This window comes from Sturnus vulgaris, chromosome 3 (assembly GCF_052056855.1).
Source record: "Sturnus vulgaris isolate bStuVul1 chromosome 3, bStuVul1.hap1, whole genome shotgun sequence".
In the NCBI taxonomy this organism is placed as follows: domain Eukaryota; kingdom Metazoa; phylum Chordata; class Aves; order Passeriformes; family Sturnidae; genus Sturnus; species Sturnus vulgaris.
Window position 1 is genome coordinate 54,298,248 of NC_142245.1, and position 26,131 is coordinate 54,324,378.

The following is a 26,131-nucleotide window of genomic DNA, read 5'->3' on the forward strand; positions in this document are numbered from 1 at the left end:
ACAGTAATAAAATATCTGAACAATAACTGAAACTTTTTCAATTACTCTAAACAATGGAAATGAAAAAATACAACTGAACTGGCTTTAAGAAGAAATTAATAAGAATATATTTATGTCTTTCTGTTCTTTTTCAGTCATCTCTCTCTGATCAGTCATTTCTGAGTAGACATGAATAGCAATTGATGGGAAGCAGAAGATGCTCTTTGTCCATTAGTAAGACAAATACCGCAACTGAGGCTGAATCAGTAGGTGCAGCCTTTACTATTTCTCACCCCTTCAGACCCATAAATTGATTCCTCCCCTGACTAATTTAAGAAGTGTGGGCTTTACGAAGAAGTACCAACTTGTTTGAATGTAGGAGGAAAGCAAGAAGTCAGTGAAGTGCAGTGGCCTGACTGACCTGTGCGTGAGCTGGATGTTTTGCCTGTGAGAAGAGAAAGAATGTTCAGGGATCTTTGCAGTCTAAGACTGTAGCAGAAAGTCTTTCAGAAAAGTTGGTATATTTTCTTCCCCAAAATTCAAAGTTTAGACTGATAATTTTAGCCAAGGAAAGGGTCTTTCTAAGAACCAAACCAAATTCTTTGGGCCCTGGAGAATGATCCAAGTCCCTTTCTCCAATGCTAACAGGAAAAGGAAAATGAGTCTAATTTGTAGTGTGCTTTTCTAAATATGCAGCACAATTACTTGGGCAGGACACAGGAAGATACCATCATTTTTACTACATGCATGAGCTGCACAGAGTTTAGATGCATGCATGCAGAACAGTTAGAGGAAAAAACAAAAAAATAACCCCAAAACCTGACCGAAAAACAAACAGCAGGTGCCAGGAATATCACACCTAATAACCCATTATGTGCCTGCTAGGGTACAGAAAACCTTTCCTTCTATTGCTACAAAGGAGCTGTCCTGGTCCTCTGGGCAAAAGCTTTGCTAAGAGTCACTAGTCAGTTTGATTTACACACTAGACTGCAGCACATCCAGCTGGCACCTGTTTACAGTGACAGCTTTTCTGAATAATGTCCTACAGTGTCCTGAATTACCAATCCTTTTTTATTTTTGTGAGGATAAAGAGCTTTAAAACTATCATTCCCCTCAGGATGTCTGGTCTCCTCCATTTTCCTTTTTCCTGTGAAGCTTACAAAAAACAAGAGCTAGGACCCTGAATTTATCACTTTAACCAGCAAATGGTCTAGAGAAACATTTACGATATGTGAAGCAGATGAAATACATTTAAATGTTGAACTTAATCTTTTTTGGGCTGTGGACTTCCCTGGAGTTATGCTAGCAGTCCCCCTCCCACTAAGACTGTCCAGGGAAATTCCCTTTCTGCCTTTAGTGTCTTCCTGAATGATTATATTTCAAAGTTTCTTCAAAATAAGGAGAGATTCTGTCTCTCTCATTTCCATTTGTTTCGAAGGATCTGCTCATCAGACAGCATCTGAACCAGAGACTGTATTACCAGAGCCTAAATGGAGAAATCCAGTCAGAAAAGTAGAGCTGGAGGAGGAGGAAAGCTGCCCGTGGGTGAACTCCAGTGGGGAAGAGCAGTGGATATTGATGATTTCCTCAAGGTGAGCACAGATTTTATGCAAGTTGCTCTCCTGATGTGAAAGCTCCATGTCTATCAGGAAACATCAGATGGCTGATTTGAAACTCATTGATGAATGCTTAAGTGTTAGATTGACTGAAAAGCTGTCAGGCACTGGAACAGGCTGCCCAGGGAAGTGGTGGAGTCCCCATTCCTGGAGGTATTTAGAAGACGTGTAGATGAGGCACTTGGGGACACGGTTTTGCGGTGGGCTCGGCAGTATCAGGTTAAGTGTTGGATTCAATGATCTTAGAGCTATTTTCCAACCTCAATGGTTCTTTGATTCTACAGGGAGTCCATTGACTGTTTTGATAAGGAAGAGTTACTGTGTCAGTATGTTATGTATGTATAGAAAGGCTGGGTTTATGGTCCAAGGGTGGGCACACTTGACTGACTCTGCTGTTGTTGATCTCGCCATCAGCACGATTATTTTTGCCCTTGCTTATTATAGCACAGGGCTTGGGGCTCAGCCAAATCAGAGCACAGCAGGTGACACAGGGACCAGCTTTCTGCCTGACATAACAGGTACCTGAGGTCTGTGAAAGGAGAAGGTTACCAGTTTTTCAAATTAAGAACCTGCTACTGGTTTCCTGGGAAATGTTTTTATAACCTAAGCATAACAGTCTGGAGAGTTGTGCCCTAAGCAGGCACTCTGAAGACATGATGCGAGCAGATTCCCTGGGGGCAGTGACACGCCCATTAGCAGGTCGAGGTTGATAAGCCAGGTGCTGAGGACAAAGCTGAGGCCACTTGTCTGTGCTGCTATTCCCAGCCACCTATCTATATGTGAGCCTCTAGCAGGGCCAAAGTGGTAAATTCGCTGAGAAAAAATAGGTGATGTTTGTCTCTTCACAAAATGAAGGGAAGATTGAAACTGTTTCAAAAATTATTTCTGCATCATGAAAAGTTTAACTGAACATAAAATTCTTTCACTGAAAAAATAGCATTTCTTCAGCTGAACACCAGCTATTCAAAATGTGAGACAATTTCTTACACTTCTTCCAATTTCAGGACCAAAGCTCCCAGCAGCCTGCCAAAAATAAGATTTTGAGCGGCTGTTCTTAAGAAATCAAGCTCCTTTCAAATTTCTTCTTCAAGTCAGTTCCCAAAATACCTGTTTGATTGGTTTGGTATGAGTCAGAAGGGGAATTGCACATTTACCCAGCTCACTTGTGGTTGGCTCAGCACAGCTCCAAGCAGAGACTGACTTTCACTTTCAGTTTGGCTCTGAGCTCACTCGTGCAGAAGTTAAACTTTGAGAAATCCCCAAACACAAAGCCCAGACACAGTGCTACAATTGGTCAAGTGTAGGATTTTCCCATTGTCTGTTTATAACTGACTACAAAGTTTCTTGGGGTTTTTTGTTATTTTCCAAGAAACACTTAAGACGGGGGATTTCAAAGATTATTTTTAGATATATGAAAAGAAATAAATATACGAGTTAAGAAAATCTATTTTACTTAATATTTGTGAGACATAATCAGTAGGGTTACTGCTGTTAGCAAAGGGGAGATGATTTCTCGTTGCTGGGTTTCTGGGAAGCTGTGAACCAAGGTCACCATGGGTCAAAGGTTACAACTGTGGAAAACCTTAAAACTCCGTTCCTGGCTGTAGTTAAGTATTCCTGCGTGCTCAAGAAAGTGAGGCATTGTCTCTCTCGATGCATCTGGATGTGTTCCATCCCTTTAGACATTTATTCTTTTGCCGTCCTGCAACCAGGGCTTAATTTTTGCAATGCAGCTCTGGAAGTGACACATCAAAGTCATGTTCTGAGCTGGAAAAAGGGCCAGGAGTGAGATCTGGCCTGGGCCTTACAGAACTGTGTGAACAACACCTTGAAGAGGTTGGTGGAAACTATGCTTAGGTGAGAACTTCAGGATGAAGAAATGTCAATCAGAAGAAACACATTTTTCTTTTTTCCTTAGGAAAACAGGTAGCATGAACACATAGGTTCATCCACAAGGCCAGGAAATAGTTTGGCTGCATGTCCACACTGGAATTTCATCTGGTTAGTCTTGGAACGAACCCAGCCAGCAATATGTGGTTCACTGTGGTTCAGACTTTCACAATGGCTCATTAACAGCATGGTTATTTCACATTTTATTTTTCGCAGTCTGCACAGCTACCTCTTCTCCTAACACCAATTTCACCTACTTCCAAGAGCCCTATCTTGCAATTGTTTCCCCTACATGAACACATCCACATATAACCTGAGTCATCTTCTGATTTTCCTTTTACTACGTTACCCAGGCTAATATCCTTCAGATTCATTCTGCAGGGCTTTCTCAAACCCTTCTGCAGTTTTTAACGGATCTTTCTGCAGTTTCATCAAGTTTTCAAATCCTTTAAAAAATACAGATACCAATGTGTCAGACGTTCTTCAGTCCCACTGTTTCTAATACTTTTCTTACTTAAAATTAATCTCCTGGCTTCTGCTAATTGCTTTATATATATCCAAATGCCACATCAAGCTTGGAGTGTATAAAAGCTTCCTTACAAGTGGTTGTCTGGGTAAAAAACACCTGAAAGATGCTTAAAACAAGTTACCTGTTCCAGTCTCCACCATTCATCTTAATTAAAGCAAGATACGGACTATGGACACACAGAGGATAAAAGAGCTATGCTCTTCCTTAGGAAAGCTGAGGCCAGGTGCCATGGGCCATGCAGACACTGGTGGACAGGGCTGTCCAGAGATGCTGTGGACCTTTGACTGCGGGAGAGGTGGGGACAGCTTTCCAATGACTCTGGGGATGCCAGGACCCCTAGAAACTTTACACCTGCAGTCTCAAGGAAACTCAAAATCATACCCTAGCAGAATAATGTTGATAAAGCTCCCGTATACAGATACAGAGTGTAGAGATTGACTCACAGAATAGACAAGTCTTTTTGACCAATAGCTTTTTTAAGGGCTTACACACAGTGGGGGGGGGGGATTAAGGCATCCTCCTGGATCGTCCTCCTGGATGAGTTTCGTGGGGTCAGACAGTACAAGAAACTCAGAAATACAACAGTTGACTATATATATATACTACTTTTTTCTGGATTATATTGTTTACTAGGAAATAGATGCAATGAGTTTGGTTATAATCCCTCCTCCTAGCTAGAGGTGGGAAACTCAGTGAGACTCCATTTTGACATTAATGTAAGTAGAATTTTGCCTTTATGGCTGTAAGTGATTTAAAATTAAATATATATCCACTGATGTATGAGTGTTACATGGGAAGCACCAAGACATACTTTATCCTCCCCTGGGAGCTCCTCAAGTCCCTTGCTTTTCACTGGATGCTTGAAATCTAAGCAAGTGTTATTCTTTCACATGCCAAAGCCAGCAGCATTTCCTCAGGCCACACCTTTATGGGATTAATTAATTTCCATGCCCATGTCTCTTCTTATTAATCCACCAATATATGTGGAGTAGTGGAACTACTGTGACTGCACCTCAACCCTGGTTCCTTTGGTGCCTGTGTTTTAAAAGATCTAATTGTAGGCTGGGGGCCTGCCACTTAGTTTTCCAGTCGGGAACAATAGGAAGTGTCTGCTGCCTGGGACAAAAGAGGAGAAGAGGATGGTGTTTGAGACTGTAACAGGTCTGTGTTGCCACATAAAACCCAAACACGTGGTCCTGTCTGCAGTACACCAGGGTCCTCCAATGGCTTCGGTGGCCTACAGACACCTGCACTTGCCCTGAATGGAAGAAAGGACATTCACCTCTGCAAGCTGTAGGTCCCTCCATGGCTGCAAATCCTCAAGTGAGCTGAGCTGAGATCTTGCACCTTCCAGTCTGCCCTCCTTCATGCAGGGTTAAGAAGTGCAGATGTATTTTCTATCTCGTTGACACCTGGTTCCCATACCAAGTAACACTCAAATCTTCAAGGATCTCAAAGAGAGCAGAGTCAGAGCAACACAGTGTGAAGCACACCTCTGAGGCATAAGAAGGTTTCCCTTCATCAGCCAGCTGCAGCTTCATCTGCTTGTCTGCCAAGCTCACTTTTCCTCTGCAGGGCAGGTGATGGAGTGACATGTGGAATGAAAAACACGAATGATGCTCCAGTAACCCCCTTCTCTCGTGCAACAAGAGCACACCCACATACACTGCTTCCTCCTCAGTCATGGCTTGCTGTGGCAGGACTGTCAAGAACTGCTAAGATTTTGCTGTTTTGGTTGACATTTAACTATTAACCAGTTTTGTGGAGACTGAAGGGAAAGGTGCTGTTTGTGGGAGGTGATCTGTGGAAAGGAGAAAGAGTGGGAGTAGCAGATGTCATGCAGTAAGAGCTATCTGAGCATGTTTACCCATTTTGACCTTAGCTGTCTTAAGGACAGAGCTCTTCGGAGTCACTCACAGCCATGTGAGGCTACAGGCACCCATGCTAGGCTAAACCTGGGAGCTAAGTATTCCTGGGCCTGGTTAGCAGGAGGTTGCCTGGCAGTACAGGCACTGTATAACTGTGTGACTGCACTTAAAAACCCTGCCAAATGTGAGATCACAGGCAGAGAGTGGGAGGAAAACCTCTGGTTCCACTCTTGCTGGTTGGCAAAACAGTCCATACGGACTGACATCGTGGCACAATTTGAAGCTGATCTCCAAACAAACCTGGAGATGCTTCACCCTGATGACATGAGCCTTGCCTGGCTCTCCTAGCTTCAATAAACACTAAAGACTCCCTGTCAGGGAATATGCACTGCTTAAGGCACACCTGAGCAAGCGAAGGAGGAGTGTTACATGGCTCAACTCAGCCCTGGGGCTTCTCATAGCACTGAGATGGCCCTGCAGCTCATTGTCTTTCCTGATTTCAAAGATGCTCATTGCCACTGTTATAAGTAGGTTGCACAAGGACATGCCAAGTGCCGTTGCATTGGGGTAACAACAGGATTCATCTTTCATCTGCTTTTCATTCACCCAAAAATCTCAGTATTACTCCATGGGAATATGCTGAGGAGGACAACAAAGTGAATTTTCTCTGGGCATGCAGAAAATCATGTGGGACTGGAAGTAATGTGGAAAGGGAAAATGCCAAACTTTCCTAAGGCTGAAACATTTAGTCTGGCTTTGCTCTGGCTTTAGCTTGAAGTCCCACCTACGTGAGGTTGGGGCACTGGAGTGGGTCTATGCAGATTAGCAATGTCCTTCCATGGCTGGAAGTGGAGAAGGGAGCTAAAGAGACCAGAGCTGCTCTGCTGGCATGGCTGGGCCCTGCTCACACCCTGGGCTCAGGGCAGAGGATGGCTCTTCACAATGTCCTCACCCGACGACTGGGGAGATGTTAAACACTGGCCACGGCAATACTGGCACAAGCCTGGTTCTGTGGTGACCTGGCATGAGGCAATCCATATTTTTGCTGTCCAAGGCTGTCACCCTTCCAAGCAAAGGAGACCTTATCCAAGCTGCATGCTGGGGATGTCCAGCTTGTGCCAGTTTCCAGATGGCATCAAGATGCTGCTGGCAAGGACTGGCTGGCCTGGGCTGAATTGTGCTGCACTGGGAACATCTGAGCCATTTCTGAGAAGTACAATCCTGTTTGACTGATGGGGAAAGTCCTTGACAGCAACCTGTTTGCTAGCAGAGCAGGTGCCCTGGTGAGCCCCGGGAGACCTCTGGGGCTGCCTCATGCTGCAGAGGACGGGAGAATCCTGGATGGAGGCTCTGGAGTGCCCATGGTGCCAGTGGTCTGCATGTCTGGCACACTGCCAGCTGTGCTGCCCACCCTGCAGCAGCAGCACGGGGGAGATGGCAGTCATGAATGTCAGCCTCGGGACGCCCACAGCATGTTTCCTTTCCAGCAGCAGACAGGATGTTAGCTGTCATGGGTGTAAATTAGCCTGCAACGTGATGCTCCTGATTTTCATCAGTGCATCTTTCAGTTTGAGGCTCTCTCTTCTCAGACCCAGTTTTTAACAGGGTCACAGCACTGAAGCCCCCATTCCTCTGAGGTCTTCTCTAGGTGCAACTTTTTTAAAATTTTAATGAAGAATCCTGTATTCTACAAGAATCCCATGATGCCTACTGGCCATTTATGGAGTTTGTCCAGAGGTCTGCAGTGCTGATGGACTCAGCTAAGTCCTAGGCAACATTGCATATGCTGCTGCACGTTCCTTGTGGCATATAGATAGGAACAGCTGTGTGTGTGCAGAAAGGTCATGAAAACCTTTTCTGGTTCACCTCAGAGTTTCATTTAGAAGTAAAATGAAATTATTAGCTGTTTAGAGATAAGTTGGTTATGACTGAGGCTTGGACGCATAATAAAAGTTTTACTGTTTTAAATAAGATGTGTTGGTGGAAGATTCTGCCCTGTGGGGAACAGCTGTTCAGGTCAGCATCTGTGAGGGCAGCTGGTTGTGACTTGTCACTGGCCACCTCGTGAGCACTCTGCTCCTACCAGTCTGCAGGTGAAACAGAGCAAGTGAGTGCTCCCAAATTTATTTCCAGTGGGAAGTCTCCAGATTATTTCAAGCCCCATCATGCAGCATTGTAATACAGAAATAGCAGAACTGGTACCAGAGCACCCATCAACCTTTGCTGCTGTTTATAACTTCCAGACAGGGAATGGTGTTGTGTGGGAACAAGGCAGTAACTCCTGAAGACCCTTTAGTCTTTTTAAAGCTGCATGGATGCCTCTGTGGTTCACTGCAACTTGGACACATCTGGTCGCACAGCTGCATGGGCTCTGCAGGCCATCCTGCTATGAGCTGATCCCTGGGTGGGACATGCTCCCAGTTCACCCCATTGAACTCATCTCATCAGAGCCCACTGGGACTCGTCATGGAGTCACAGATGTGTTTGTGGCAACATCAGCCAGTGTTGGAGAATATTGTTTCAAGACATATTTAGTTCACATTATTTCGGAGTTTATTGAATACATTTGAGTTGCAGCTTTCATGAAATTGTAATTTATCAAAAGTACAATGAGGAATCACACAGGCTAAGTTTCTAAAGCTCACATTTAAGTTAGGTCATAGGTAGAATACAAGTTTAAAGGTCTCTACCAACAATAATATATTTTCCCCACTGAGAAGCTTTTTAGTTTGGGTGATATTTTCAGTGTTACTTTTTTCCAACAAAAATGTAGTTTTCCAAAGAAAGCAGACATGTTCTATAAAAATGTCAGCCAGCCTCCGAATTTCTCAGCAGTACAATTTCTTTGAATTGTTTTGAACCAATCCACATGAGAAGGTGGATACGTTATTCTGTGTTTATAAATAGGTCTGTTTTCACAAAACTCTTTCTCAAGGAAATTACTCTTAATTAATATGAAGTACTTTTACTTATTACTTGTATTATAAAAAAAAGAGGGATCCTGTATGGATCAGAGTCCTATTATGCTAAGAGTTAATAAAGAGACAAATCATACCCTGAAAAAAAAATCTTTTGGGTTTGCTCCAGGTCTCTGCAATCCCTGATTGTCTTATACCTACCTCCAAATTAATCAGCCCCATCACTCTCTTCTTAACTTCTCCTTTCCTCACCATATCCTTTTCCTTATGAGGAAAGACAGCATTATCATCCCTGTGTTATAGATGGGGACTTCTGGTACAGAAGTGAAATGTCATGCTGAAGGTTGTCTGAACCAGAGCTGGGGGTGGATGCCCACTCTTCCCCTAAAAGGCAGCACCCTGCCTGCTATGCTTCCATTCAGCTGGTCCTGTCATAGTATTACATTTTTGTTCATTAGTTTCCCATTGGTCAGTCTATGAAAGAAAACTCACAGTACTGTTATCAGCTGGTTACACAAGGGAGCTAAAACATTTAGCTAGTATAAGCACACAAAGGGTGAAAAATGGAAGCTAGTAAAAGTGAATGAAGAGAAAAAGTGAAGGGCAGGAGCAGTATGGCTGTCAAGGAGTCATGGGAGGGTATGAAAAGGAAGTCTTTAAGCTGACCCATAAAACTCTGTGGTGTTGCCAGCAACCTTCAGAGATCGTGTTCTGCAGTAACTTTCACTTGACTCATTGACACCTGCCCACTTCAGTTCTGTGGCCAGCCAGAAACCCTCCTACCTCCCTTAACCACAGCCTTCCACGCAAGGGTCTCTGCTGTCAGCCCCCAGGTTCTGCACAACTCAGCCTCTCTACATCTCTGCAGACATTTGCCTGAACTTTCTTAGCTTGCCATGGCAAGAATAAAAAGGCAAATAAATGAGATTGCATGATGACAGGAATCAGATCTTCAGTTTTGGGATGGAATCCAGCATCTTTGTAGGAGAGTTCAGCACATGCTGTGCCTCCCTGCTTAGACCTGGCTGCCTGGGCAGGAAAAGGAGCCAGGGTAACATAGAAAAGACCACACAGAGCCCAATGTGTGGGCCCAGTGTACCCCACTCCTTGTTCCTACAGTGTGAAGAACCCTCCAAAAGAAAGGAAATGCAGTGCTAGCTTCATTATCAGGTTGGAAGTCAAGAGAGTCATTAGTTAAATGACTTTTCCAAATGTCACACTCAGGGCTGCAGATAAGACTTGCTTCACTCTCCTGAAAGCCAGTAGAGTGCTCTCCTCAGCACACTGCTCCTCTCAGCTCCTGCAATTGCATCTGCAGTCACGGCAAGTGTTGGTCTGGGTTCACTGAGATCTCCAACATAACACCAATGGAAAACTCAGTGAAAAATGTGTGGGGTAGGAATCTTGTCCCCATGGATATTTGAAAAGGATGCACGTTAATTAATGTCTTCCCTGTCAGGAGCGGGCAATGAAGTTAGCACTGAATGAGCGATATGCAAACTCAGCCTCAGAGGTACACAAGATGTCTGCTACAAATTAAACATCAACTGTCAGAAAATATCCTCTATACATCCCAAGGAATAGGTTTTTTTAGGGTCTCAGTTTGTTATGAGGCTGTTTCCTTTAAAGCAAAAGGTTTGCCTTACGTACTCAAGTTTATCATTAGTAGATTTCCAACATAAATCCAAAGGATTTCTGATTGGCCTATTGGTTAATAACCAGAAAGTAAGCACAGAAGTATGCTTATGTTACCTTTTGCTAATGCTACTGATAGTTTCTCAATAGGTTAAAAAACCAGACAATTCAGTAACTTTTATCTCACAAGCCACGTCTTCATGCAATGTGTGGATCTGCATTAGTTGATTAGAATATAACCTGCGTGCTGTTGCAATAAGGAATTGGTTTGAGGGCTGGATGATATCGGTTTCTAAACCACTGAACCTGCAGGATGAATAAATTCATCCATTTTCTGGAAATTACTTATGGCTCATTCCCAACAATCACCTGCATTAGCCCAGTCTAGTTGTTAATGAAGTTCTGAAGGGGAAAGAAAAAATTACATTTAGACTGAGAACAGTTAGGACTGGTTGGTTCACAGTTTGACAACCAACATTACTGCTGCAATGTGAAATTCATCCTCACTGTATAGTGGCTATGCAGGATAGTGTTCCAGTAAGTGCTCCATGGTATATGCATGGCTTTCTGTCTGCACAGAAAAAAAAATCAGGGAATATTTCAACTGTGACTGCTCTCCATCCTGAAATATGACAGCTTTATAAAGGTGGGTTACTTGTAGTGATTCCATCTTCCTACTGTAAAGTGTAATAGAAGCTTTTCCTTTTATGCTTCTGTAGGTGCAGGGGCTTTAGACCATGTCTGCAGACACCAAGTCTGGAGTGTTGCCCAAGATGGCAGCATTTTTTGAGACACAAATGACATTTTTCATTTTAAGGCTGATTAGATTGTGCTGATCACAGACACTTAAAAATCACTTTCCATAGGGCTGTGTGGGCCTTCTCCGTTGTTTCACGTCACAGTGAAGCCACCAGTGGTTTGGTCACGAGGCTGTGAGGTCTCGAGGAGGGACTGTGCGTGCAGCACAAAGGAAGCTGGGTCTGACTTTCACAACTCTCTTCTTCACCTCAGAGGTTTTGTGTATTTATTGACTCCAATGTATTCAGTAGAAGTGATACTTCATTTTGTAAGATGAGCTGATTCAAGGCCTTGATGGCCATTAGTGCTGGGAGGCAGGTGCTGATGAAAAAGCTGGGGCTGTGTACAGGCTACAGGGATTAGCACAGCTCAAGGGACAGGCTAAGCAGGCAGCCATGCACAGGAGCAAAGAGTAAAAATCATCACATCTCTCCTGCCCACACTGCCTGGAAAGCGATGTTGAGGCAAGGCTCAAGGCAAAGGGAGGTGGCAGCTACTGCTGAACTGTGGCTCAGAGGAGCAAAATTAGGTGCTGGCATGAGCTGCAAATTAGCTGATGGCACCAGCAACAATGTGGATTAGACCACCGAGAATGCTCTGCAGGAGCTCTTGGTAAATGCTGCCTCCTGCAGAAATGAGAGGGACGGCATGAAGTAAGGATGAGGCACTGGGACAACTTTCCTGCCCAGCACACTCTGTTTTCATAGACATATGTCCAAAAACCAAAGCCAGAGGCTGAAAGATGGAGGAACTCAGGGCTGGACAAGAGGCACAACTGCCCCTCCAGATAATCAGCTCCATCACCAGCTAACACAGGGATGCTGCTGCCTCCTTCCACTGACAGCCCCTTTTTCCTGCAGGCATCTGGAGTTTGTAGCTATTGTGGGGAGGAGGGTAGGGTGACATGTTTGATAGTATTTTTCACTCGTAACACCTACCAAATTATAGCACCAATGAAAACAGAGCAATGAGTCCTAGGCACTCGTTCAGTATTTGAGTTCCTCCTGTCCTCCTGGGCTGTAGTATCATTCTGGGCTCTGAGATGGAGCCGTATGGCAAGCCAGGAGGTGTTCACTTCACAGACTTCAATCAGGAATGTTTCCAGCAAAAGAAAAATGTGTTAAACTCAGCCATTCTCACAGTCTGACAGCTCCTGATGTTCATGTCAAGAAATGAATGCAAAAAAATGTGCTCTCTCTGAAGAGAGAGATAACTGCCGAATAATTAATAAGTGCCACACAGCACAACTTGCCCCCTTCCTCACACAAAGAGTGCTCAAGGCCTTGTATTTTTGAAAGATGAAGACCCAAGATACTGTTGCCCTTTCTGCCTTTCGCCTGGATGATTTTTTTGTAAAACATAACGAGCCCACTTGCAACACCACCATGCCCAGATAGCAGTTCTATTTAACTAACTGCAATGGATTTATTCGAGGGGAAATCAGGGCATTGTGGTGAAATAGCTGCAGTTCACATAACAGTGTTCTGCTTATTTGAAATAGTTTAATCAAGGAAGGGAGCGCTGCCACAAACATTAGCAGGTATTTCCCATTGGTTCGTGCAGGTAAGTCATGACCTGTAGTAAAATAAGGCAGCAAATGCTATCATAACCAACTCTTCTGCCTGTTTTGGAGGCTTTGCTATTCAAAAGAAAGAAAAATAGGAGGAAAATAAAGAAGCAAGATGCACCAATGAGTAACTGCCAACGGGGACTTCTCAACAGCACTAGCAGAAATTAATACGAACAGAGCCAGCACTGGCAGCCCTTGGCATGGGGTGGGAGAGATGGAGGATAGAGGCTTATGAGCAGCTGGGTGCAATGCCAGGAAGTGCAGGTCCCACCACCTCTCCAGTCCATCCCATCTACAGCAGCAGCCCCCACTGCAGCCACAACTCTGCCAGCTCAGCTACCCCAGGCACCACGGGTACACTCCCACACCTGCAACTTGCCTGGGATCCTCTAGTGCAAGACACTGACAGCACAGCCACATGACACATGAATGGGCAAGCCAAGGTGTATCACCTTGCTCCTGGGTGTCAAACACTTGTGCAGCCACTCAATGTACATACCTGGCTGAAGGTAACCATGGCTTGCTCAAACCTTTGCTGAATAAGAGTGATGGTGCTGAGCACCGGCGGGAAGGAACAGTCCTGAGAGGCTGAAAACAAGAATAAGTTTGTTATTAGTTTCCATCCTACAGCAAAGCTCCCACAAAGGTGAGGGATTTGAGTACTTATAGGAGTCATTGCTACAAAGTGTGTATAGGAGGAGAATATGTGTTTGTGGTCTTAACTCCTGGATATTGTCAAATTTCCCCTCAAATGTGAAGACTCCAAGCCCCGTAGTGGTCAGCACAACAGCTGCTGTCACACAGGGTCAGCTCAGCTCAGGGGCACTGGCCAAAGCTGGTGCACAGCCACAGCACTGTGGGCAAGGCCCTGGGGCCACCAGCCAAGGCACCCCAGCAGGTGTCTGCCCACCTTGGGGCAACCTCGGCACCGGTGTCTGCACAGGGGCTGCTCAACCCAGGCTCCATTTATGGGCAGTGGCGACACATGGACACTTGCAGGGCACTGTTCTTCCCTCTCCTCTTCTGCAGCAGGCTTGGGAGAACAGGAGCCATGTCCTTTCCTGACTGTAAAACCCCCTTGGACCAACAGGGTTGTATACAGACCTCCACACTCTGTAATGCAGGGTGAGAGAAGGCTGCTCTCAGTGAGCCCAGCATGCAGAGGCAACCAAGCTGGCTTCAATTAGAACCGGGTAAGATGCCCCCTCCAAATCCACAGGGAAGCTCCCTGCCTCTTAAAAATCTAAAATCCCTGCAATCTGTGCTTCAGGACAGCAGGTTCTGTATGGCTGCCCGCCATCTGAACACGAGTATAAGTGCTAAGGAACAAAGCTATTTTAGGAATAAGTGACATAACAGAGGAGCATCAGAGGCAAGAAATGGCTCCTTGCTGCCAAGTGTTGACATGAGGCCAATAAAGGGCAGGTTACTGCCCTTTTGGAAGGATGCCTGTCTTATTAAAGTTGTAGTTACAGTATTTTTTTGAGATACTTGAAAAGCAGGGTGATATATTTACAGAGAACTTTCTGAACATTTGGCCTTATTAACTGAGTGGAAAACGAATGATTAAAAACACCATCTGCTTTCTATTGAACTTTGTTTCAAATTCATCAGAGTTTCATCAGCTTTAACCTCTAACTCTCCATTTTTACTGCTGAAAGTATGTTAGCAGCATACAACCCCATGCAGTATATGAATGGCAAACAAGCCCTGCTGGTGGTGTCTGCAGATCTTCTCTACCACAATCTCACCAAGTCAGTGCAAACTAGCCCAGCACCAGGGCAGGCACCTGCACCACATGGAGCAGAGCTGGAGGCATTGTGTGTTTCCTGAAGGTGTCTGAGATCTGAGAAAGGTAATGGGGAGCCCAGCTAGCTGAGGCCACCCCATGGTGCCAGGGCCCATGTAAGCCAAGTAAATGCAGCTTCCCAGAGGAGATGAGTGATATTCCCTGTTATTATCAGCAGAAAACAGTAAAGAAGCAGCAGGAGAAGTCACCTTGCTCTGGGTGCAGGGAAAAGTGCCGGAATGCATGGCCATGAAGCTGCGGCAGCACTGCACTGGGATACTAGAAAACCACTGCCTCCTAGTAGCAGTGAAAGACAGGAGAGATTTGTATATTTACTCCTGGTTTATACCAGTTTGACACTGGTATATTTATCCCAGTGGCCTCTCTGTGTGTGGGACATCGTGTGACAAGAGTAGGTGACACTGCTTCACACCTGCAGAGGAGCTGGTTTCTGAAGGCAATGCTTGTTCCCTGTACAATCATGGACCTTTTTGTTGCCTACCTTTGACAAATACCTAAATATATGCAATCTGAAGTCAAAGAAATGAACATGGAAATTGCTAATTATGTACATGTGTCTGTTATCAGAGAAGCAAGTCTTTTCTAAGTATTGACTCATTATTACCAGGAGTTCTTCTGCAGTCTGCTGCTCAACAAAAGGTCGGTATGTGACAAAGCCTTTGTTGCTCTCACAGCAGTCACTGCTGAGCTCATGGAGTTAAATGTGTTTTGGAGAAAGGTTATCCTTCTAAGATCATCCCAAAATGATGTAGGGTATTGTCTTCGTGCTTCGTGGAGGTTGCAGATGGTGACAGCAGGGTGCTCAGGGTGCCTGGATTGATGTGTCACAGGACAGCAAGGAAAGAGTGCTGCACTGTGGGGAAGAATGGTTTTGTTCCTCTCCCCAGATCAGTGTATTTCTGTTACTACTATTCCTATATTAACTCTATTCTAGAGCTGCCACAATTTCATCTACTAAATGCATATAGACAAGATTAAATAAGCTGTATATTTCAAGTGAGATATGTATACACATGCACACTTTAACACAAGTGAAAATATTGGACCTGATGTTCCTCTCACTTCAATTACAAGGGACTTATTATTTGATTTATTGAACAAGTTATTTTCGTGTCATGAATAAAAACTTTATTCCCCAGTGTTGCTGCTACTTTGGTGGAAAAAAAACCTGCATGTGATTTTTACTCAACACTGCAGCAAGTGCAGAGAGGACAAATTAACTTTGCCCTATGTTCCAAGATCTGGGAGAATTTGAACACAGTTATGTCAGTATTCACTATCAATTACATCATACTTTCTCCCTTCAAGGGTTTTCCTCCAGTTAACAGAAATCTTTTTTTGCTTAACAGGATATCACGGTTTCTGCCACAAGTTCAGCTCCAGCCCTTCTTACTCCTGTCTGTGACCTGTTCTCATTTGGAGGCACAGAGTAAATAATGCAAGGATGGCATCTGCAGATGGCAGAATTTCAGGAACGCTCACTGGGAGCCATTTGCTCCAGGAAATCACCTACACGCACCATGCATGGGCTTCACCCCAGGCAAGGGCTTCATGCCAAGCACCCACAAGGAGATCTGCCTGAAGACTCGACTATAATCAGAAAAACAGCAGGGAAAGTCTAAAAAGTATCCCAGTGCTCTGCACGTTGTGGTGGGATATAGGTTACTGAGGGTGCTGAACAACCCTTGCACCAAATTATTTCCTTTTTGAAACTGGCACAAAAATCAAATCTCCTTTATTATGTCAAAGTACTCCACCAAAAACCCTGAAAATCCAGAGTTCAGTCATCCTTGCTCAGATGAGCTAACCACAGCCTGCTGGTTTACAGGCGCAAATGTATTGCTTGTCTTCACTCCTTCAGAAAGCCTTCCAACGTGTATATACTGTGTATATACACTGTGTATATATATTTTGCCATCTGAAGAGATTTTTAGGTGCCCAGATTCTTCAGCAAGTAACAGCCAGCACTAGCTGAAAACCAGTGCCATTTCTAAAACCTTGGACTTCTGTTTCTTCATAATTTTCAGAAATGCTCCCACATCTACTAACATATTTCTATAATCTTTAAGGAAAAACAAAAAGGCTCTTTACTTTCTACCACACTAGGTGAGAGTCCTTGTGAAAACAGCAAAGTCATGTCCTTCTCCTGAAAGAATCCATCAATGGCAGGAACACTGAACATGAACATCAGTTCACTTTAAGTGATCACTTACACCAAAGCCCACAAGACACCAAAAGCAGAAGAAGAGAGGAGAGCCCAGAGGATTTCCAGGAGGTGTGGTGGCAGGTAAACCTGCTTTTCCTTCACCAGGTTTTCCCAGGGAACACAATGAAATTCCCAGGAACTTTCCTTTCCCCAGTCATGTCACGTACATGCGCATGCACAAGGCACAGGAGGCTGGGACAGGGGCAGCACATCAGACTGCCAAAAAGGGGAGGAAAAGGGGCTCCTGAGGGCAATGAGTACTTTAAATTAGCTTTTTCCTGGACCTCTTCCCACTTTTGCTTCTCACCTGAGATCACTAGCAAGGAGGTGACAAGAGGTATGGGGATGCCATCCAAACAGTCTTCAAGGCATTGTTTTTGCTCCACTGCCAAACCAAACCACCTGCAGATGCTTTTGGTTTCATGGCTCAGGATGTGCTTGTGTGATCCAGTGCTGCTTATCCTTAGGCAGGGCTCTGCTCCCACTGAACATCCCTGGACACTGCTGCCTTGAAGAGGGCAGGGGTTGAGCGTGGCAGTGCTACTTGGCATGGACCAAAGAGGGTTCAGGGCTGGCTTTAACAATTTATGTGTGATCTTATAATTTATACTGATTTTAGATAATTATGCTGCAGTGCCAGGGAGCATTCTCAAGTGCTTCTAATCTATTAATGCAGACAACCCCTGAATGGTGCATGCCCTGGCCATTTCTGCAGCCAGTCCCACTAGCCAACATTTCTGTATTTCCCAGTGGCACATAGATGGGTGGCATTGTCTGTCTCCTATGTCCTTCATGGACCAGTGCACTGCTGTACCCCCTGAGATCTGTTGGGTGCTCTGCTGGCTCACTGCCCCCAGCAGTACCCACGAGAGCTGCCCCACAGATGTTCCCTTAGGAATTTGTTTGGCTCAGTCAAGCAGGCTGGGAAGGAACTTACAAATAAATGCAAGTGGAGGATTTCTGGTCTATGTTGTATCAGTGTGGGCAGAGTGGTCCCTCTGAAATGAGCAGCAGCACTCAATTTAAACTAGCTATCCCAAGGTGTGGGTCTAGGTTGCGGGTCCAGGCTTACACAGAATAAACCACACTGGAATTTGCCTTGATCTGGTCTACAGCAAAACTCTTTCCCAAGGCTACTTTGTGCCACTATCATCACGCAAGTCACTGCAGTTACTCTGGACTTCTAACAACACAGCAATAAACAGATTTTTATCTAAATAGGTTTAAAAGCTGACAGCCTGACTATGGGAACTGATGAGATTTCCTCTATTGACTGTGCAATCAGTGTGATTTAGAGTCTCCACAGGGGCCTTGCTGAAGGCTCTCCAAGACCCAGCTGTGACAAATCCCCCCACAAGTTCTGCTGGGGACTGCTGCTGGAGACAGAGGCTGTGGTTCTGGGACCTTGTTCCTCCCTGTCATCTTCCCACCCTCCTGATCCTGCCTTCCTGGTGTCCTGACCTCCCACGGGGCCAGTTATTTGTCTGGCATCACACCCCTGCCTTCCAAGGTAATAAATTACTGCGGGAAGCAGCTTTGCACTGGACCTCATTAACCACAAACACTGCTGTCCCTTTTCCTGCCGCACCATGCAAGCCAGACATCCATGACTATGGGCAGCAGATACGCATTTCTCAAGCTCCCAGGAGTAAGCACAGGTCTGTGGCAGATGGTGCAGCGGGCTGATGGATGCACAGGGCTGGGGAAGCTAGTCACCCTCCTTACCTCTTGGGATCATGTCCCAGCATGGCCTGGCCCTCCTTGTGGTGCTCCATTCCCGTGCCATTGCAAGGGGTTTGTGGATGTTGTAAACATCGAAAAAAGTGGGAAGTAATGTGAAGAGCCTTTTTTGGTACTATCTTATTCAATTTTCAGAGGCCACTGTTATTCTGAAAAAGCATCAGGCTTAAGCAAAATAGATTGATAAATCTGAAAGTGAAGTGTCAAAGTAGAACAAAATGAATCTATCCCCATGCTATGGGTGCAAGTTTAAAGAAAATGTGTTCTGTATAAAGAAAATAGCAATCTTTTCCCAATATATATTGAAAGGTTACTTTTTTATAAAGCTAAGTAAAAAATTTTCTTGGGGCCACCAGCATCCCAATATTCTCTGCTAAGCAATCACATACCCTTTTATTTTTATTTCTTGTCTACTTTCTCACCAGAAACAGAAAAAAAGAGCGGTTAAAAGAAAGAAATGGGAAGAAGAGAGAGGAAAATAAGCATATCTGAAATTTTCTCTTTTTAACAATGTTTCTATGGACAACTTTGAAAAAATGTAACTATTATTTGTTTCTCTTTTATCCTCTTAATTCCTTTTTGGTTTGTTTTTTTTTTAATGTAAACCCTTTCTTACTGGAAAAAAAGTCAATTTCTGCTAGCAGCCCTTTTTCTGAGGAGCAGGAGGAACAATGGAAAACCAGATCAGTTGTCATGTAAAATGACAAACTTATATTTGGAAGCATTGAAGCTACCAGTTATGATGCAAGCATCTCTGTGTAAGGGAACCATGCAGAGAGCCCTTCATTTTTTGCAGAAAAGTCTATTTGTCAGAGCTGATAATGTCATGAAGAAATGTCACTTTTCAGTGCAGAGATTCAGTCTTCAGCAATATTCTTTTTGTTTCCTAGCCAGCACCTCGCTCCTGTCTGAGGTCAGACTAAATGATGTAACACTCCCTTCTGGCCTCGCAATCGATGGGCTGGTGGCCGGAGCTTCTCTCCCTGCTGACAGGAGCACTCGCTGCAGCTGAGACCCCCCTGGGGACCAGGCTTTGGTCCCGGGCTCACACCACACTGCCAGGTGCTGTGGGAGGGTGTTCACAGCATGCACTAACGTGAAACATGTCTCTTACAACGATGTTAAACCTCTCCAGAACAACAACAACAAAAACAACAACAACAACAATAAAATCTTAAACTCTTCCCCTCACATAGATACAGGCAAGAAACCAGCCAGTTTTATTTTAACCAACGTCCATTTACTCGTGGCTGAAGGTTTTCTTTTATTTGTTCCGTTTGTCAAGGCTCTCCTGTCCAAACACGGTGCCAGAGCAGTCTGACAGTGCAGTGATATCGCCAAGAAGTCTCTTTAAATTCCATTTCTGGCAAGAAGGGAGGAACTGCACATCGACCTGGCCCCCTGCTCATCTGACCCTGACTCCACCCGGCTCCCGTGGCCCCTTTCTCGGGATGAGCAGAGCTCTGCGGTGCGGGGCAGGGACCACGAACCCGCGGAGCCGAGCACTCCTGGACCGGCCCAGTGGCATGGGAGCGCATCTCCAGTGCCCGGGAATTCTTGGGCTTTGCTTGCCACCAGGCTCAGATCCCCGGCAGATCCTCAGGTCTCTATGGCAAGATCTCTCTTGGGCAGATCTCTATGCCCAAGTCACCCGCGGCAGCAGCAGCCGCATCCCTTCTCACACCCGGGGATGCCCCGAGCCGCCCCCCGGCTCTGCCCGCCCCGCTCCGCTCCGCTCCGCGCCGCGCCCCGCACTCACCGCCTCGGGAGCGGGCACCGCGCTGCCACCGCCTGCCCGCGGCCCCAGCATCGCGCCGGGAGGCGGCCGGGGCAGCGCCGGCTCCGCGGCTGGGACGGGTCCGCCTCGGGCGCGGAGCCGGAGCGAGTGAGCGGAGACCCCGGCGCCGGCCGCCCCCGGCCCTCCCTCTCCGCCGAGGGAGGAGCCGCTCCCTCCAGCAGCAAACCCCGGGGGTCCGCCGGGATGCCGAGCGGGCCGCGGGCAGCGCTTGCCGGGAAAGGGGAGGCAAAAATCAATAGGCGCAAGGAGAAATGAAGTGAAAAGTGACTTACAAAGAGAAAAGCCTTCATGGGTTCTTCACAGCCAACCTTTCACAGCCAAGCCCTCCCTACCAGGATTATTACTGAGGCAGAGAAGCAGGTACGAATGTAACACCGTAGGGTGTCAGACATAATGAGCACCAGTCCTGGGAAACTTGCAGTCCAAATTGGCATCCATCAGGCATGAAGGAATGAGGGATGGGACCAAGTGGCATAAAGAATAGGGTCTGTGTCACCACTGGCCTGGATGTAAAGAGTCTGTAATGTCCTCGTCATCCATACAAGTGTCCACTTAGGTCTGGAAAACACATTCTCATCGTCGTCCTGGGCACAGGTTTGGGGAATCACCCTTTTAATTCCGGTAAGAATGGCACAGAGCTCTTAGGAAACTGAGATTGACTTTCTAGTACTCAACGTTCTCCATCTTCTTATTGAAATCTAAGTGACCCAAGCGCTGGGAAGCTTTATCACTTCAAAGTGGATTATTTCCTCCACAGACTTGCCTGTACTTAACCATCATAATTTACAAGTGACCTGCTCGCACTGAGTTGTGCTGCTTGGCAGCTAAAACTGCAGGATTTGTTTCAAGTAATGATGAATTGTCTCCAGATGGGACACTTGCTCTTGCAGTCTGGATTATGGTGTTTTCACTAGGAAAAAAAGCATAGGAACTGCTCTTTCCCATGAGAAGTACAAATGTCCTGTCAAATATGGTCGGTTAATAAGAGCTCCAGTTTGTCCTTGAGGAGGGGGAGGGATGAATTATCATGTCCCTGACTGCCCACAAAGCACTCCTTAGGAAAAAAAACCCGAACAAAATAGCAAAATATGGCACATTTCAAAACCACTCAGACCCCTTGAAAGGACAGGTAGATACAGATCCCCACATTAAGTTGCTCCGAATGACAGCAGCTCTGCCTCTGCTTGGGTACAGCCAGCTGCTGCCAATCAGCCACCTAATTCTGCCAGCATTTCTCCCCCTTTCCTGGCTCTGTGTGATCCAGGGATTTCTGGAGGGCTTTTTGGTTTGTTTGGGTTTTTTCCTCTTGTATTTTTTCAGCTTTATTACTGAGAACATCGCTTGTATCAAATATTAACAAAACTTCATTCCAAGCTGCTGAGTCCGCTCTGTGACATCCTCTGGCAGCCTGCAAAAAATCAACAGGGAAGTTACATGAGATTTGGCACCATCACTGCAACTATTGTGAAGGCTCGGTTAGGCCCTCCAGGACATGAATGCAAGCCAGATTTTCAGGAAGTTGCAATATGTTCCCGGACAGCATGATCAGTAGTGATTGATTTCTACATTTACAAATGTGTTTATTATTTTACATTAGCTCAAATTGGACAGATAAGAGACCTCCAGAGAAGTGAGAAAGACCATTGCTTTGCTGTTTAGATCAGAAATGTTTTCTGTATTGCTGCAAAGGGAAGAAATTGTTTCTGAGCTCACACAGGCCAGGACCATTTGGTATGTAAAATACTGGCTAATTTAAAGGTGACAACTGAAGACTACAGTGAGAGAAATCAGAATTGCAAACATGGTCATCTTATTTGTTACAATTCATATTTCTTTTGATGCTTTCATTGAAAAAAAGAAACCGTTTTGATCTGCACTAAGCCTCATATGTTTTAGCAGAGTAAGATTAACTGGGATGCCTAATTAAAACAGGCAGTCACCAATTAAGATAATGAAAAATTGCTATTTGAAATTCAAAAGAGACCAAGAAGTTAAAGAGATACTTATCCAAGAGCTTAGCAGGTTTTCATTTGCAGATACTTAAGGAAAAAAAAAAGGTGAAGACGAACTCTGGAACACAGCCCAGTAAAATCAGAGAGGAGTCTGCGAGCTCCTGTGACGCTTCATTACCAAAGTGCCTGCTGCTCGGCAGCCCGTTTGCTTTTGCACTCCATCTGCCACGTCTTGTACGTACTGAGGACCAGGATCTGCTACCATCACTTGTGCTGACAGTTCCCCTCAGGTGTCCCCAACAGCACTGCCCGACCACCTGAACACTGCAGGGCCTGTGCCAGCACCCGGGTTTTCCTTGGTTCTGGGATGGCATTTCACTGACATTCACTCAACACTGCTTTATCTCACTCCTGGAAATTTTATGCAATACAGCAGCAATATTGTTGTTGTTGTTTTTATTAACAATAATAACAATAATAATTTGTTCAAAGAATTGGTGTCAATTCTCCAACCTGAAGTTTCTTTCACATTTATTTACGTGATTTGAAGCTGACTCAATCTTCTCTGCCTGCTGTTACTAAGCGAATCAGCTCAGAGGACAACATGTTCAGGTATATGAGCATACGTACCATCCTGTGAGTTTGTATGTGCACGGGAGTGTGGTGGGTTAGCCTTTTCTGGCTGGCAGATGCCCACCCAGATGCTTTCTCATTTTCCCCCTGAGCAGGACAGGGGGACAAAAGCAGATTTAAAAGAAAGTCTTGTGAGTCTTCCTGGTCACCCTTTGGCTCTCGAGCTGGTGAATCATAGGTGGGAGCCAGGAAGCCTTGGGTTATGTGTATTGCCAGTGGTGCACCATCCTGGCAGCCATGGCCACCTGCTGTTCTTTGACGTGCAGCAATCTCATGACACAGGGATCCTCCAGGAGGCTGGGCAAAGCAAGCAGATGTTTCAACTTCTCTGAATCAATGGCAACTGCATCAAAAGCTCATCACTGCCTTTTGGGGTCCTCGAAGTACCCTCTCTTGAGACAGTTTATGCCAAGGATACACAAGACCTCTGAACTAGCCACAACAGTGTAATTTTGCCATTTGTCTCCTGTTAAGCTCACTTCAGCCCCCAACACAGACAGCTTTTGGGATCTCCCTGCCAATCCAGAAATCCAGATGGGTTCCTCTCTGACGTGCCTTAATGGCATTAGGGTACACTGTGCACCAGTGTCTAGCAATGTTTTAGACATCTGTGGATCCAGTGTGCCAGGCCATCAAATCCACACAACCCAGTAAAGCTGGTCATCCTTTTCCTCCTCCTCAAAGACAGTGACCCTCTATTTTAGGCTGGAGATCCTTGCAGTGTCAGACCAAAAGTCCCTTCACCAAAATCAAGAAAGGCACTTTTAATCCTCTTCTACACCAGGAAGACTGCTGTTTGCCTTCCACCATCTCAATAGCAGCTGAACTGACAGCAGTCGTGGATGGCCCTCCTTATCATCTCTCTTCCCAGTCAATTTGTGCACACGGGCTCCTACCTCGGAGGAGGGTCACCATCCCACTTCCTCCTGAAGGAAAGAACCAGAGAGTGGCACATAGCATGTGTTTGGGTGCTCCTGCTAGCTAAGGCCCTGACCAGTGGGGACGGGGAGAGAGACAGGCTTTCTGCAAAAAGAATGAGTGGGATGCTCTCTCCACAGCTGGTATATTCAAGCCTGGTCAGTCTATCATCTCCAAGCAGATGGAATATAATGCTGGTGAATTTCAGACAACCCCTCTGCACTTGCTCATGTACAGTGGCCATCCACATGATTGTCATCCAGGTCATTGTAGAAGACTTTCCAGCACTGCTCGTAGTCTCACATATTGGATGCCCTCTTCAGTGGTGGCAGCAGCAATCTGCTTGCCTGGCTGGTGGCTGTAATGTTTCAGCATATTTTGAAGCCTGCCCATGTTTCAGGGCTGGTCATTTTTCTCACTTCCTCCTCTTGCTTCCTTGCTCAAGGACCAGCTGCCTCCTTCCTCCTCCTGCTCCTATACTAATTGCTGGTATGGACACACTGACCTCTGCATCCAGTGATTCTTTTTGACTGCTAAGGTAATTACTGTAGTTGGGGCTTGGGTCCCTACCTTATCCATGGTGTTGTCACATGTGGTTTAGATCCCTGTCTCAATCATGTTCCCCTAATGGTGCTGAAGGGAGGCTCGAGAAGCGCAAGGAAAGCCCCAGTGTAGTGCCAAGAGCTGCTGGGTTTCACTGGAGCAGGCAAGGCACCCTTCCATCAAGTGCCAGTTCAACGGGATTACACGCCTGTAAAGTTGCAACATCACAGGCCATGGGAAGTGATAGCCCTGCCAGGCACCCACCCAAATCCTTCCACACACCATGCAGGAACTCAGGGAGCAGTGCCCTAAAGCCTTGTCACCTCACTGGCAAACTGGTTCCCCATAACACCAGACCAAAAGTAGTTTCTATGCAAATGACAAAAAGATGACATTAGTCAAGCAGCTTAGATAAGGATGTCGTGAGGACCTCTGGAGAGGAAGGCAGACACATCAGTCCCGGAGGGAAAGAGAGAAATGTGATCCCTCAGCTCTCCACAGGACAGCCCTCCTGGCACAGGAGCAGTGCCTGTGCCAGGGCCAAGTGCAGGGCTGCTGCTGCTTTTATCAGAATGCTTCCAGGCACAGCAAAACACAGAGATAAGCGCTGCAGCAATGACAGGAGCTGAAAGCAGCCACTGCAGAGCCCGAGGCTCTGTTACACTGTAAATCAAGCAAGCCCTATGAGCCACACAGAAGCCTGCCAATTATCAGCTACTGCAGCTATAGTATGCCCAGATCAAAACTGGCTTTATCTTGTGCCCAAGATAAAAGGACTCGTGGGCTGTTCTTGGCTGGTTCCCAGACATCCACCTGGATGCTTTCTCATCCCCCCTCCTCAACTGGATGGGGGGAGAAAATAAAGATTAAAAAACATCTAATGGGTCAAAAGCAGTTTAGTAAAAAAAGCAGACTGTGCATACGACCAAAGCAAAAAGAGGAATTCATTGCCTGCTTCCCATCAGCAGGCAGATATCCAACTACACCCTGGGAAGGAGAGCCTCGGCACATATAACCGTGGCTTGGGAAGACAAACACCATGATCCTTCTTTCCATGAGCTTCTGCTAAAAGAGATGTGCAGCCTCTCTTTGTGAGCAGTTTGCTCTGTGGGTTGGATCAGAGAGCTGGAAGTGTGATCTGCTGAGCCCTTGGCAGGGACCATGCAGTGAAGGAGTGTCTTCCTTCATGTGTGTGCTGGGGACAGGGATGTGCCTCTGCAGCTCAGAAGGTCTCTGCTGGAAGGAGATTTAGCAACGGAGAGTACCTGACTCTTGCATTGGGCCACATGAACACCTTACACCTGGGGGAAATGCTCACTGCAGAGCTGGTGGCCAGCACCTTGTAGTGTGGGTGAGGTAACCTCTCTGCCTACGCTGGTTTGTTCAGTTCTCCAGTTGCTCTTGAGGGACTCTTATGGTGTTTATTTCCAAGTCCAGAGCTAATGTCATCCCAGATGGACTTTTCTGGTCAAGTCAGCTACCAAGGTGAAGGTATGTCATGGATCATACCCAGAGCTGCTGTGCATAGATCAGGCACTGCAAGTGATTTGGGTCTGCGTATGCCAGGATGTTCCACACAACTGCTCAGAAACTGTATCTTGAAAGGTTTGTACACTGGAAAAGAGGTACATCTGCATCCTTTTCTTTATTCCAGCCCTGACTGGCAAGAGTTGCTTGCAAAAGCAGCCAGTCCCATGTCCTGTGGTCTGGAGGGAAACAGGCATCAGG

At 45.9% G+C, this 26,131-nt stretch overlaps 1 protein-coding gene across 2 annotated transcripts in view; it reads right to left on the bottom strand.

Moving 5' to 3' along the window:
- The window catches only part of TAGAP (T cell activation RhoGTPase activating protein), a 44,073-nt gene extending 23,738 nt beyond the window's left edge, over positions 1–20,335 (bottom strand). Inside the window, exons 1-2 of one of the 2 annotated variants that reach the window (XM_088161672.1) lie at positions 20,319–20,335; positions 13,303–13,391 (exon numbers count right to left, since the gene is read on the bottom strand). The gene's annotated coding sequence lies outside the window, so the exon portion shown is untranslated. Of the gene's footprint in view, positions 1–5,296; positions 5,313–13,302; positions 13,392–20,318 lie in introns of those variants that run through there. The other variant, XM_088161673.1, reaches the window with a different exon arrangement.
- Positions 20,336–26,131: the final 5,796 nt, after the last annotated feature.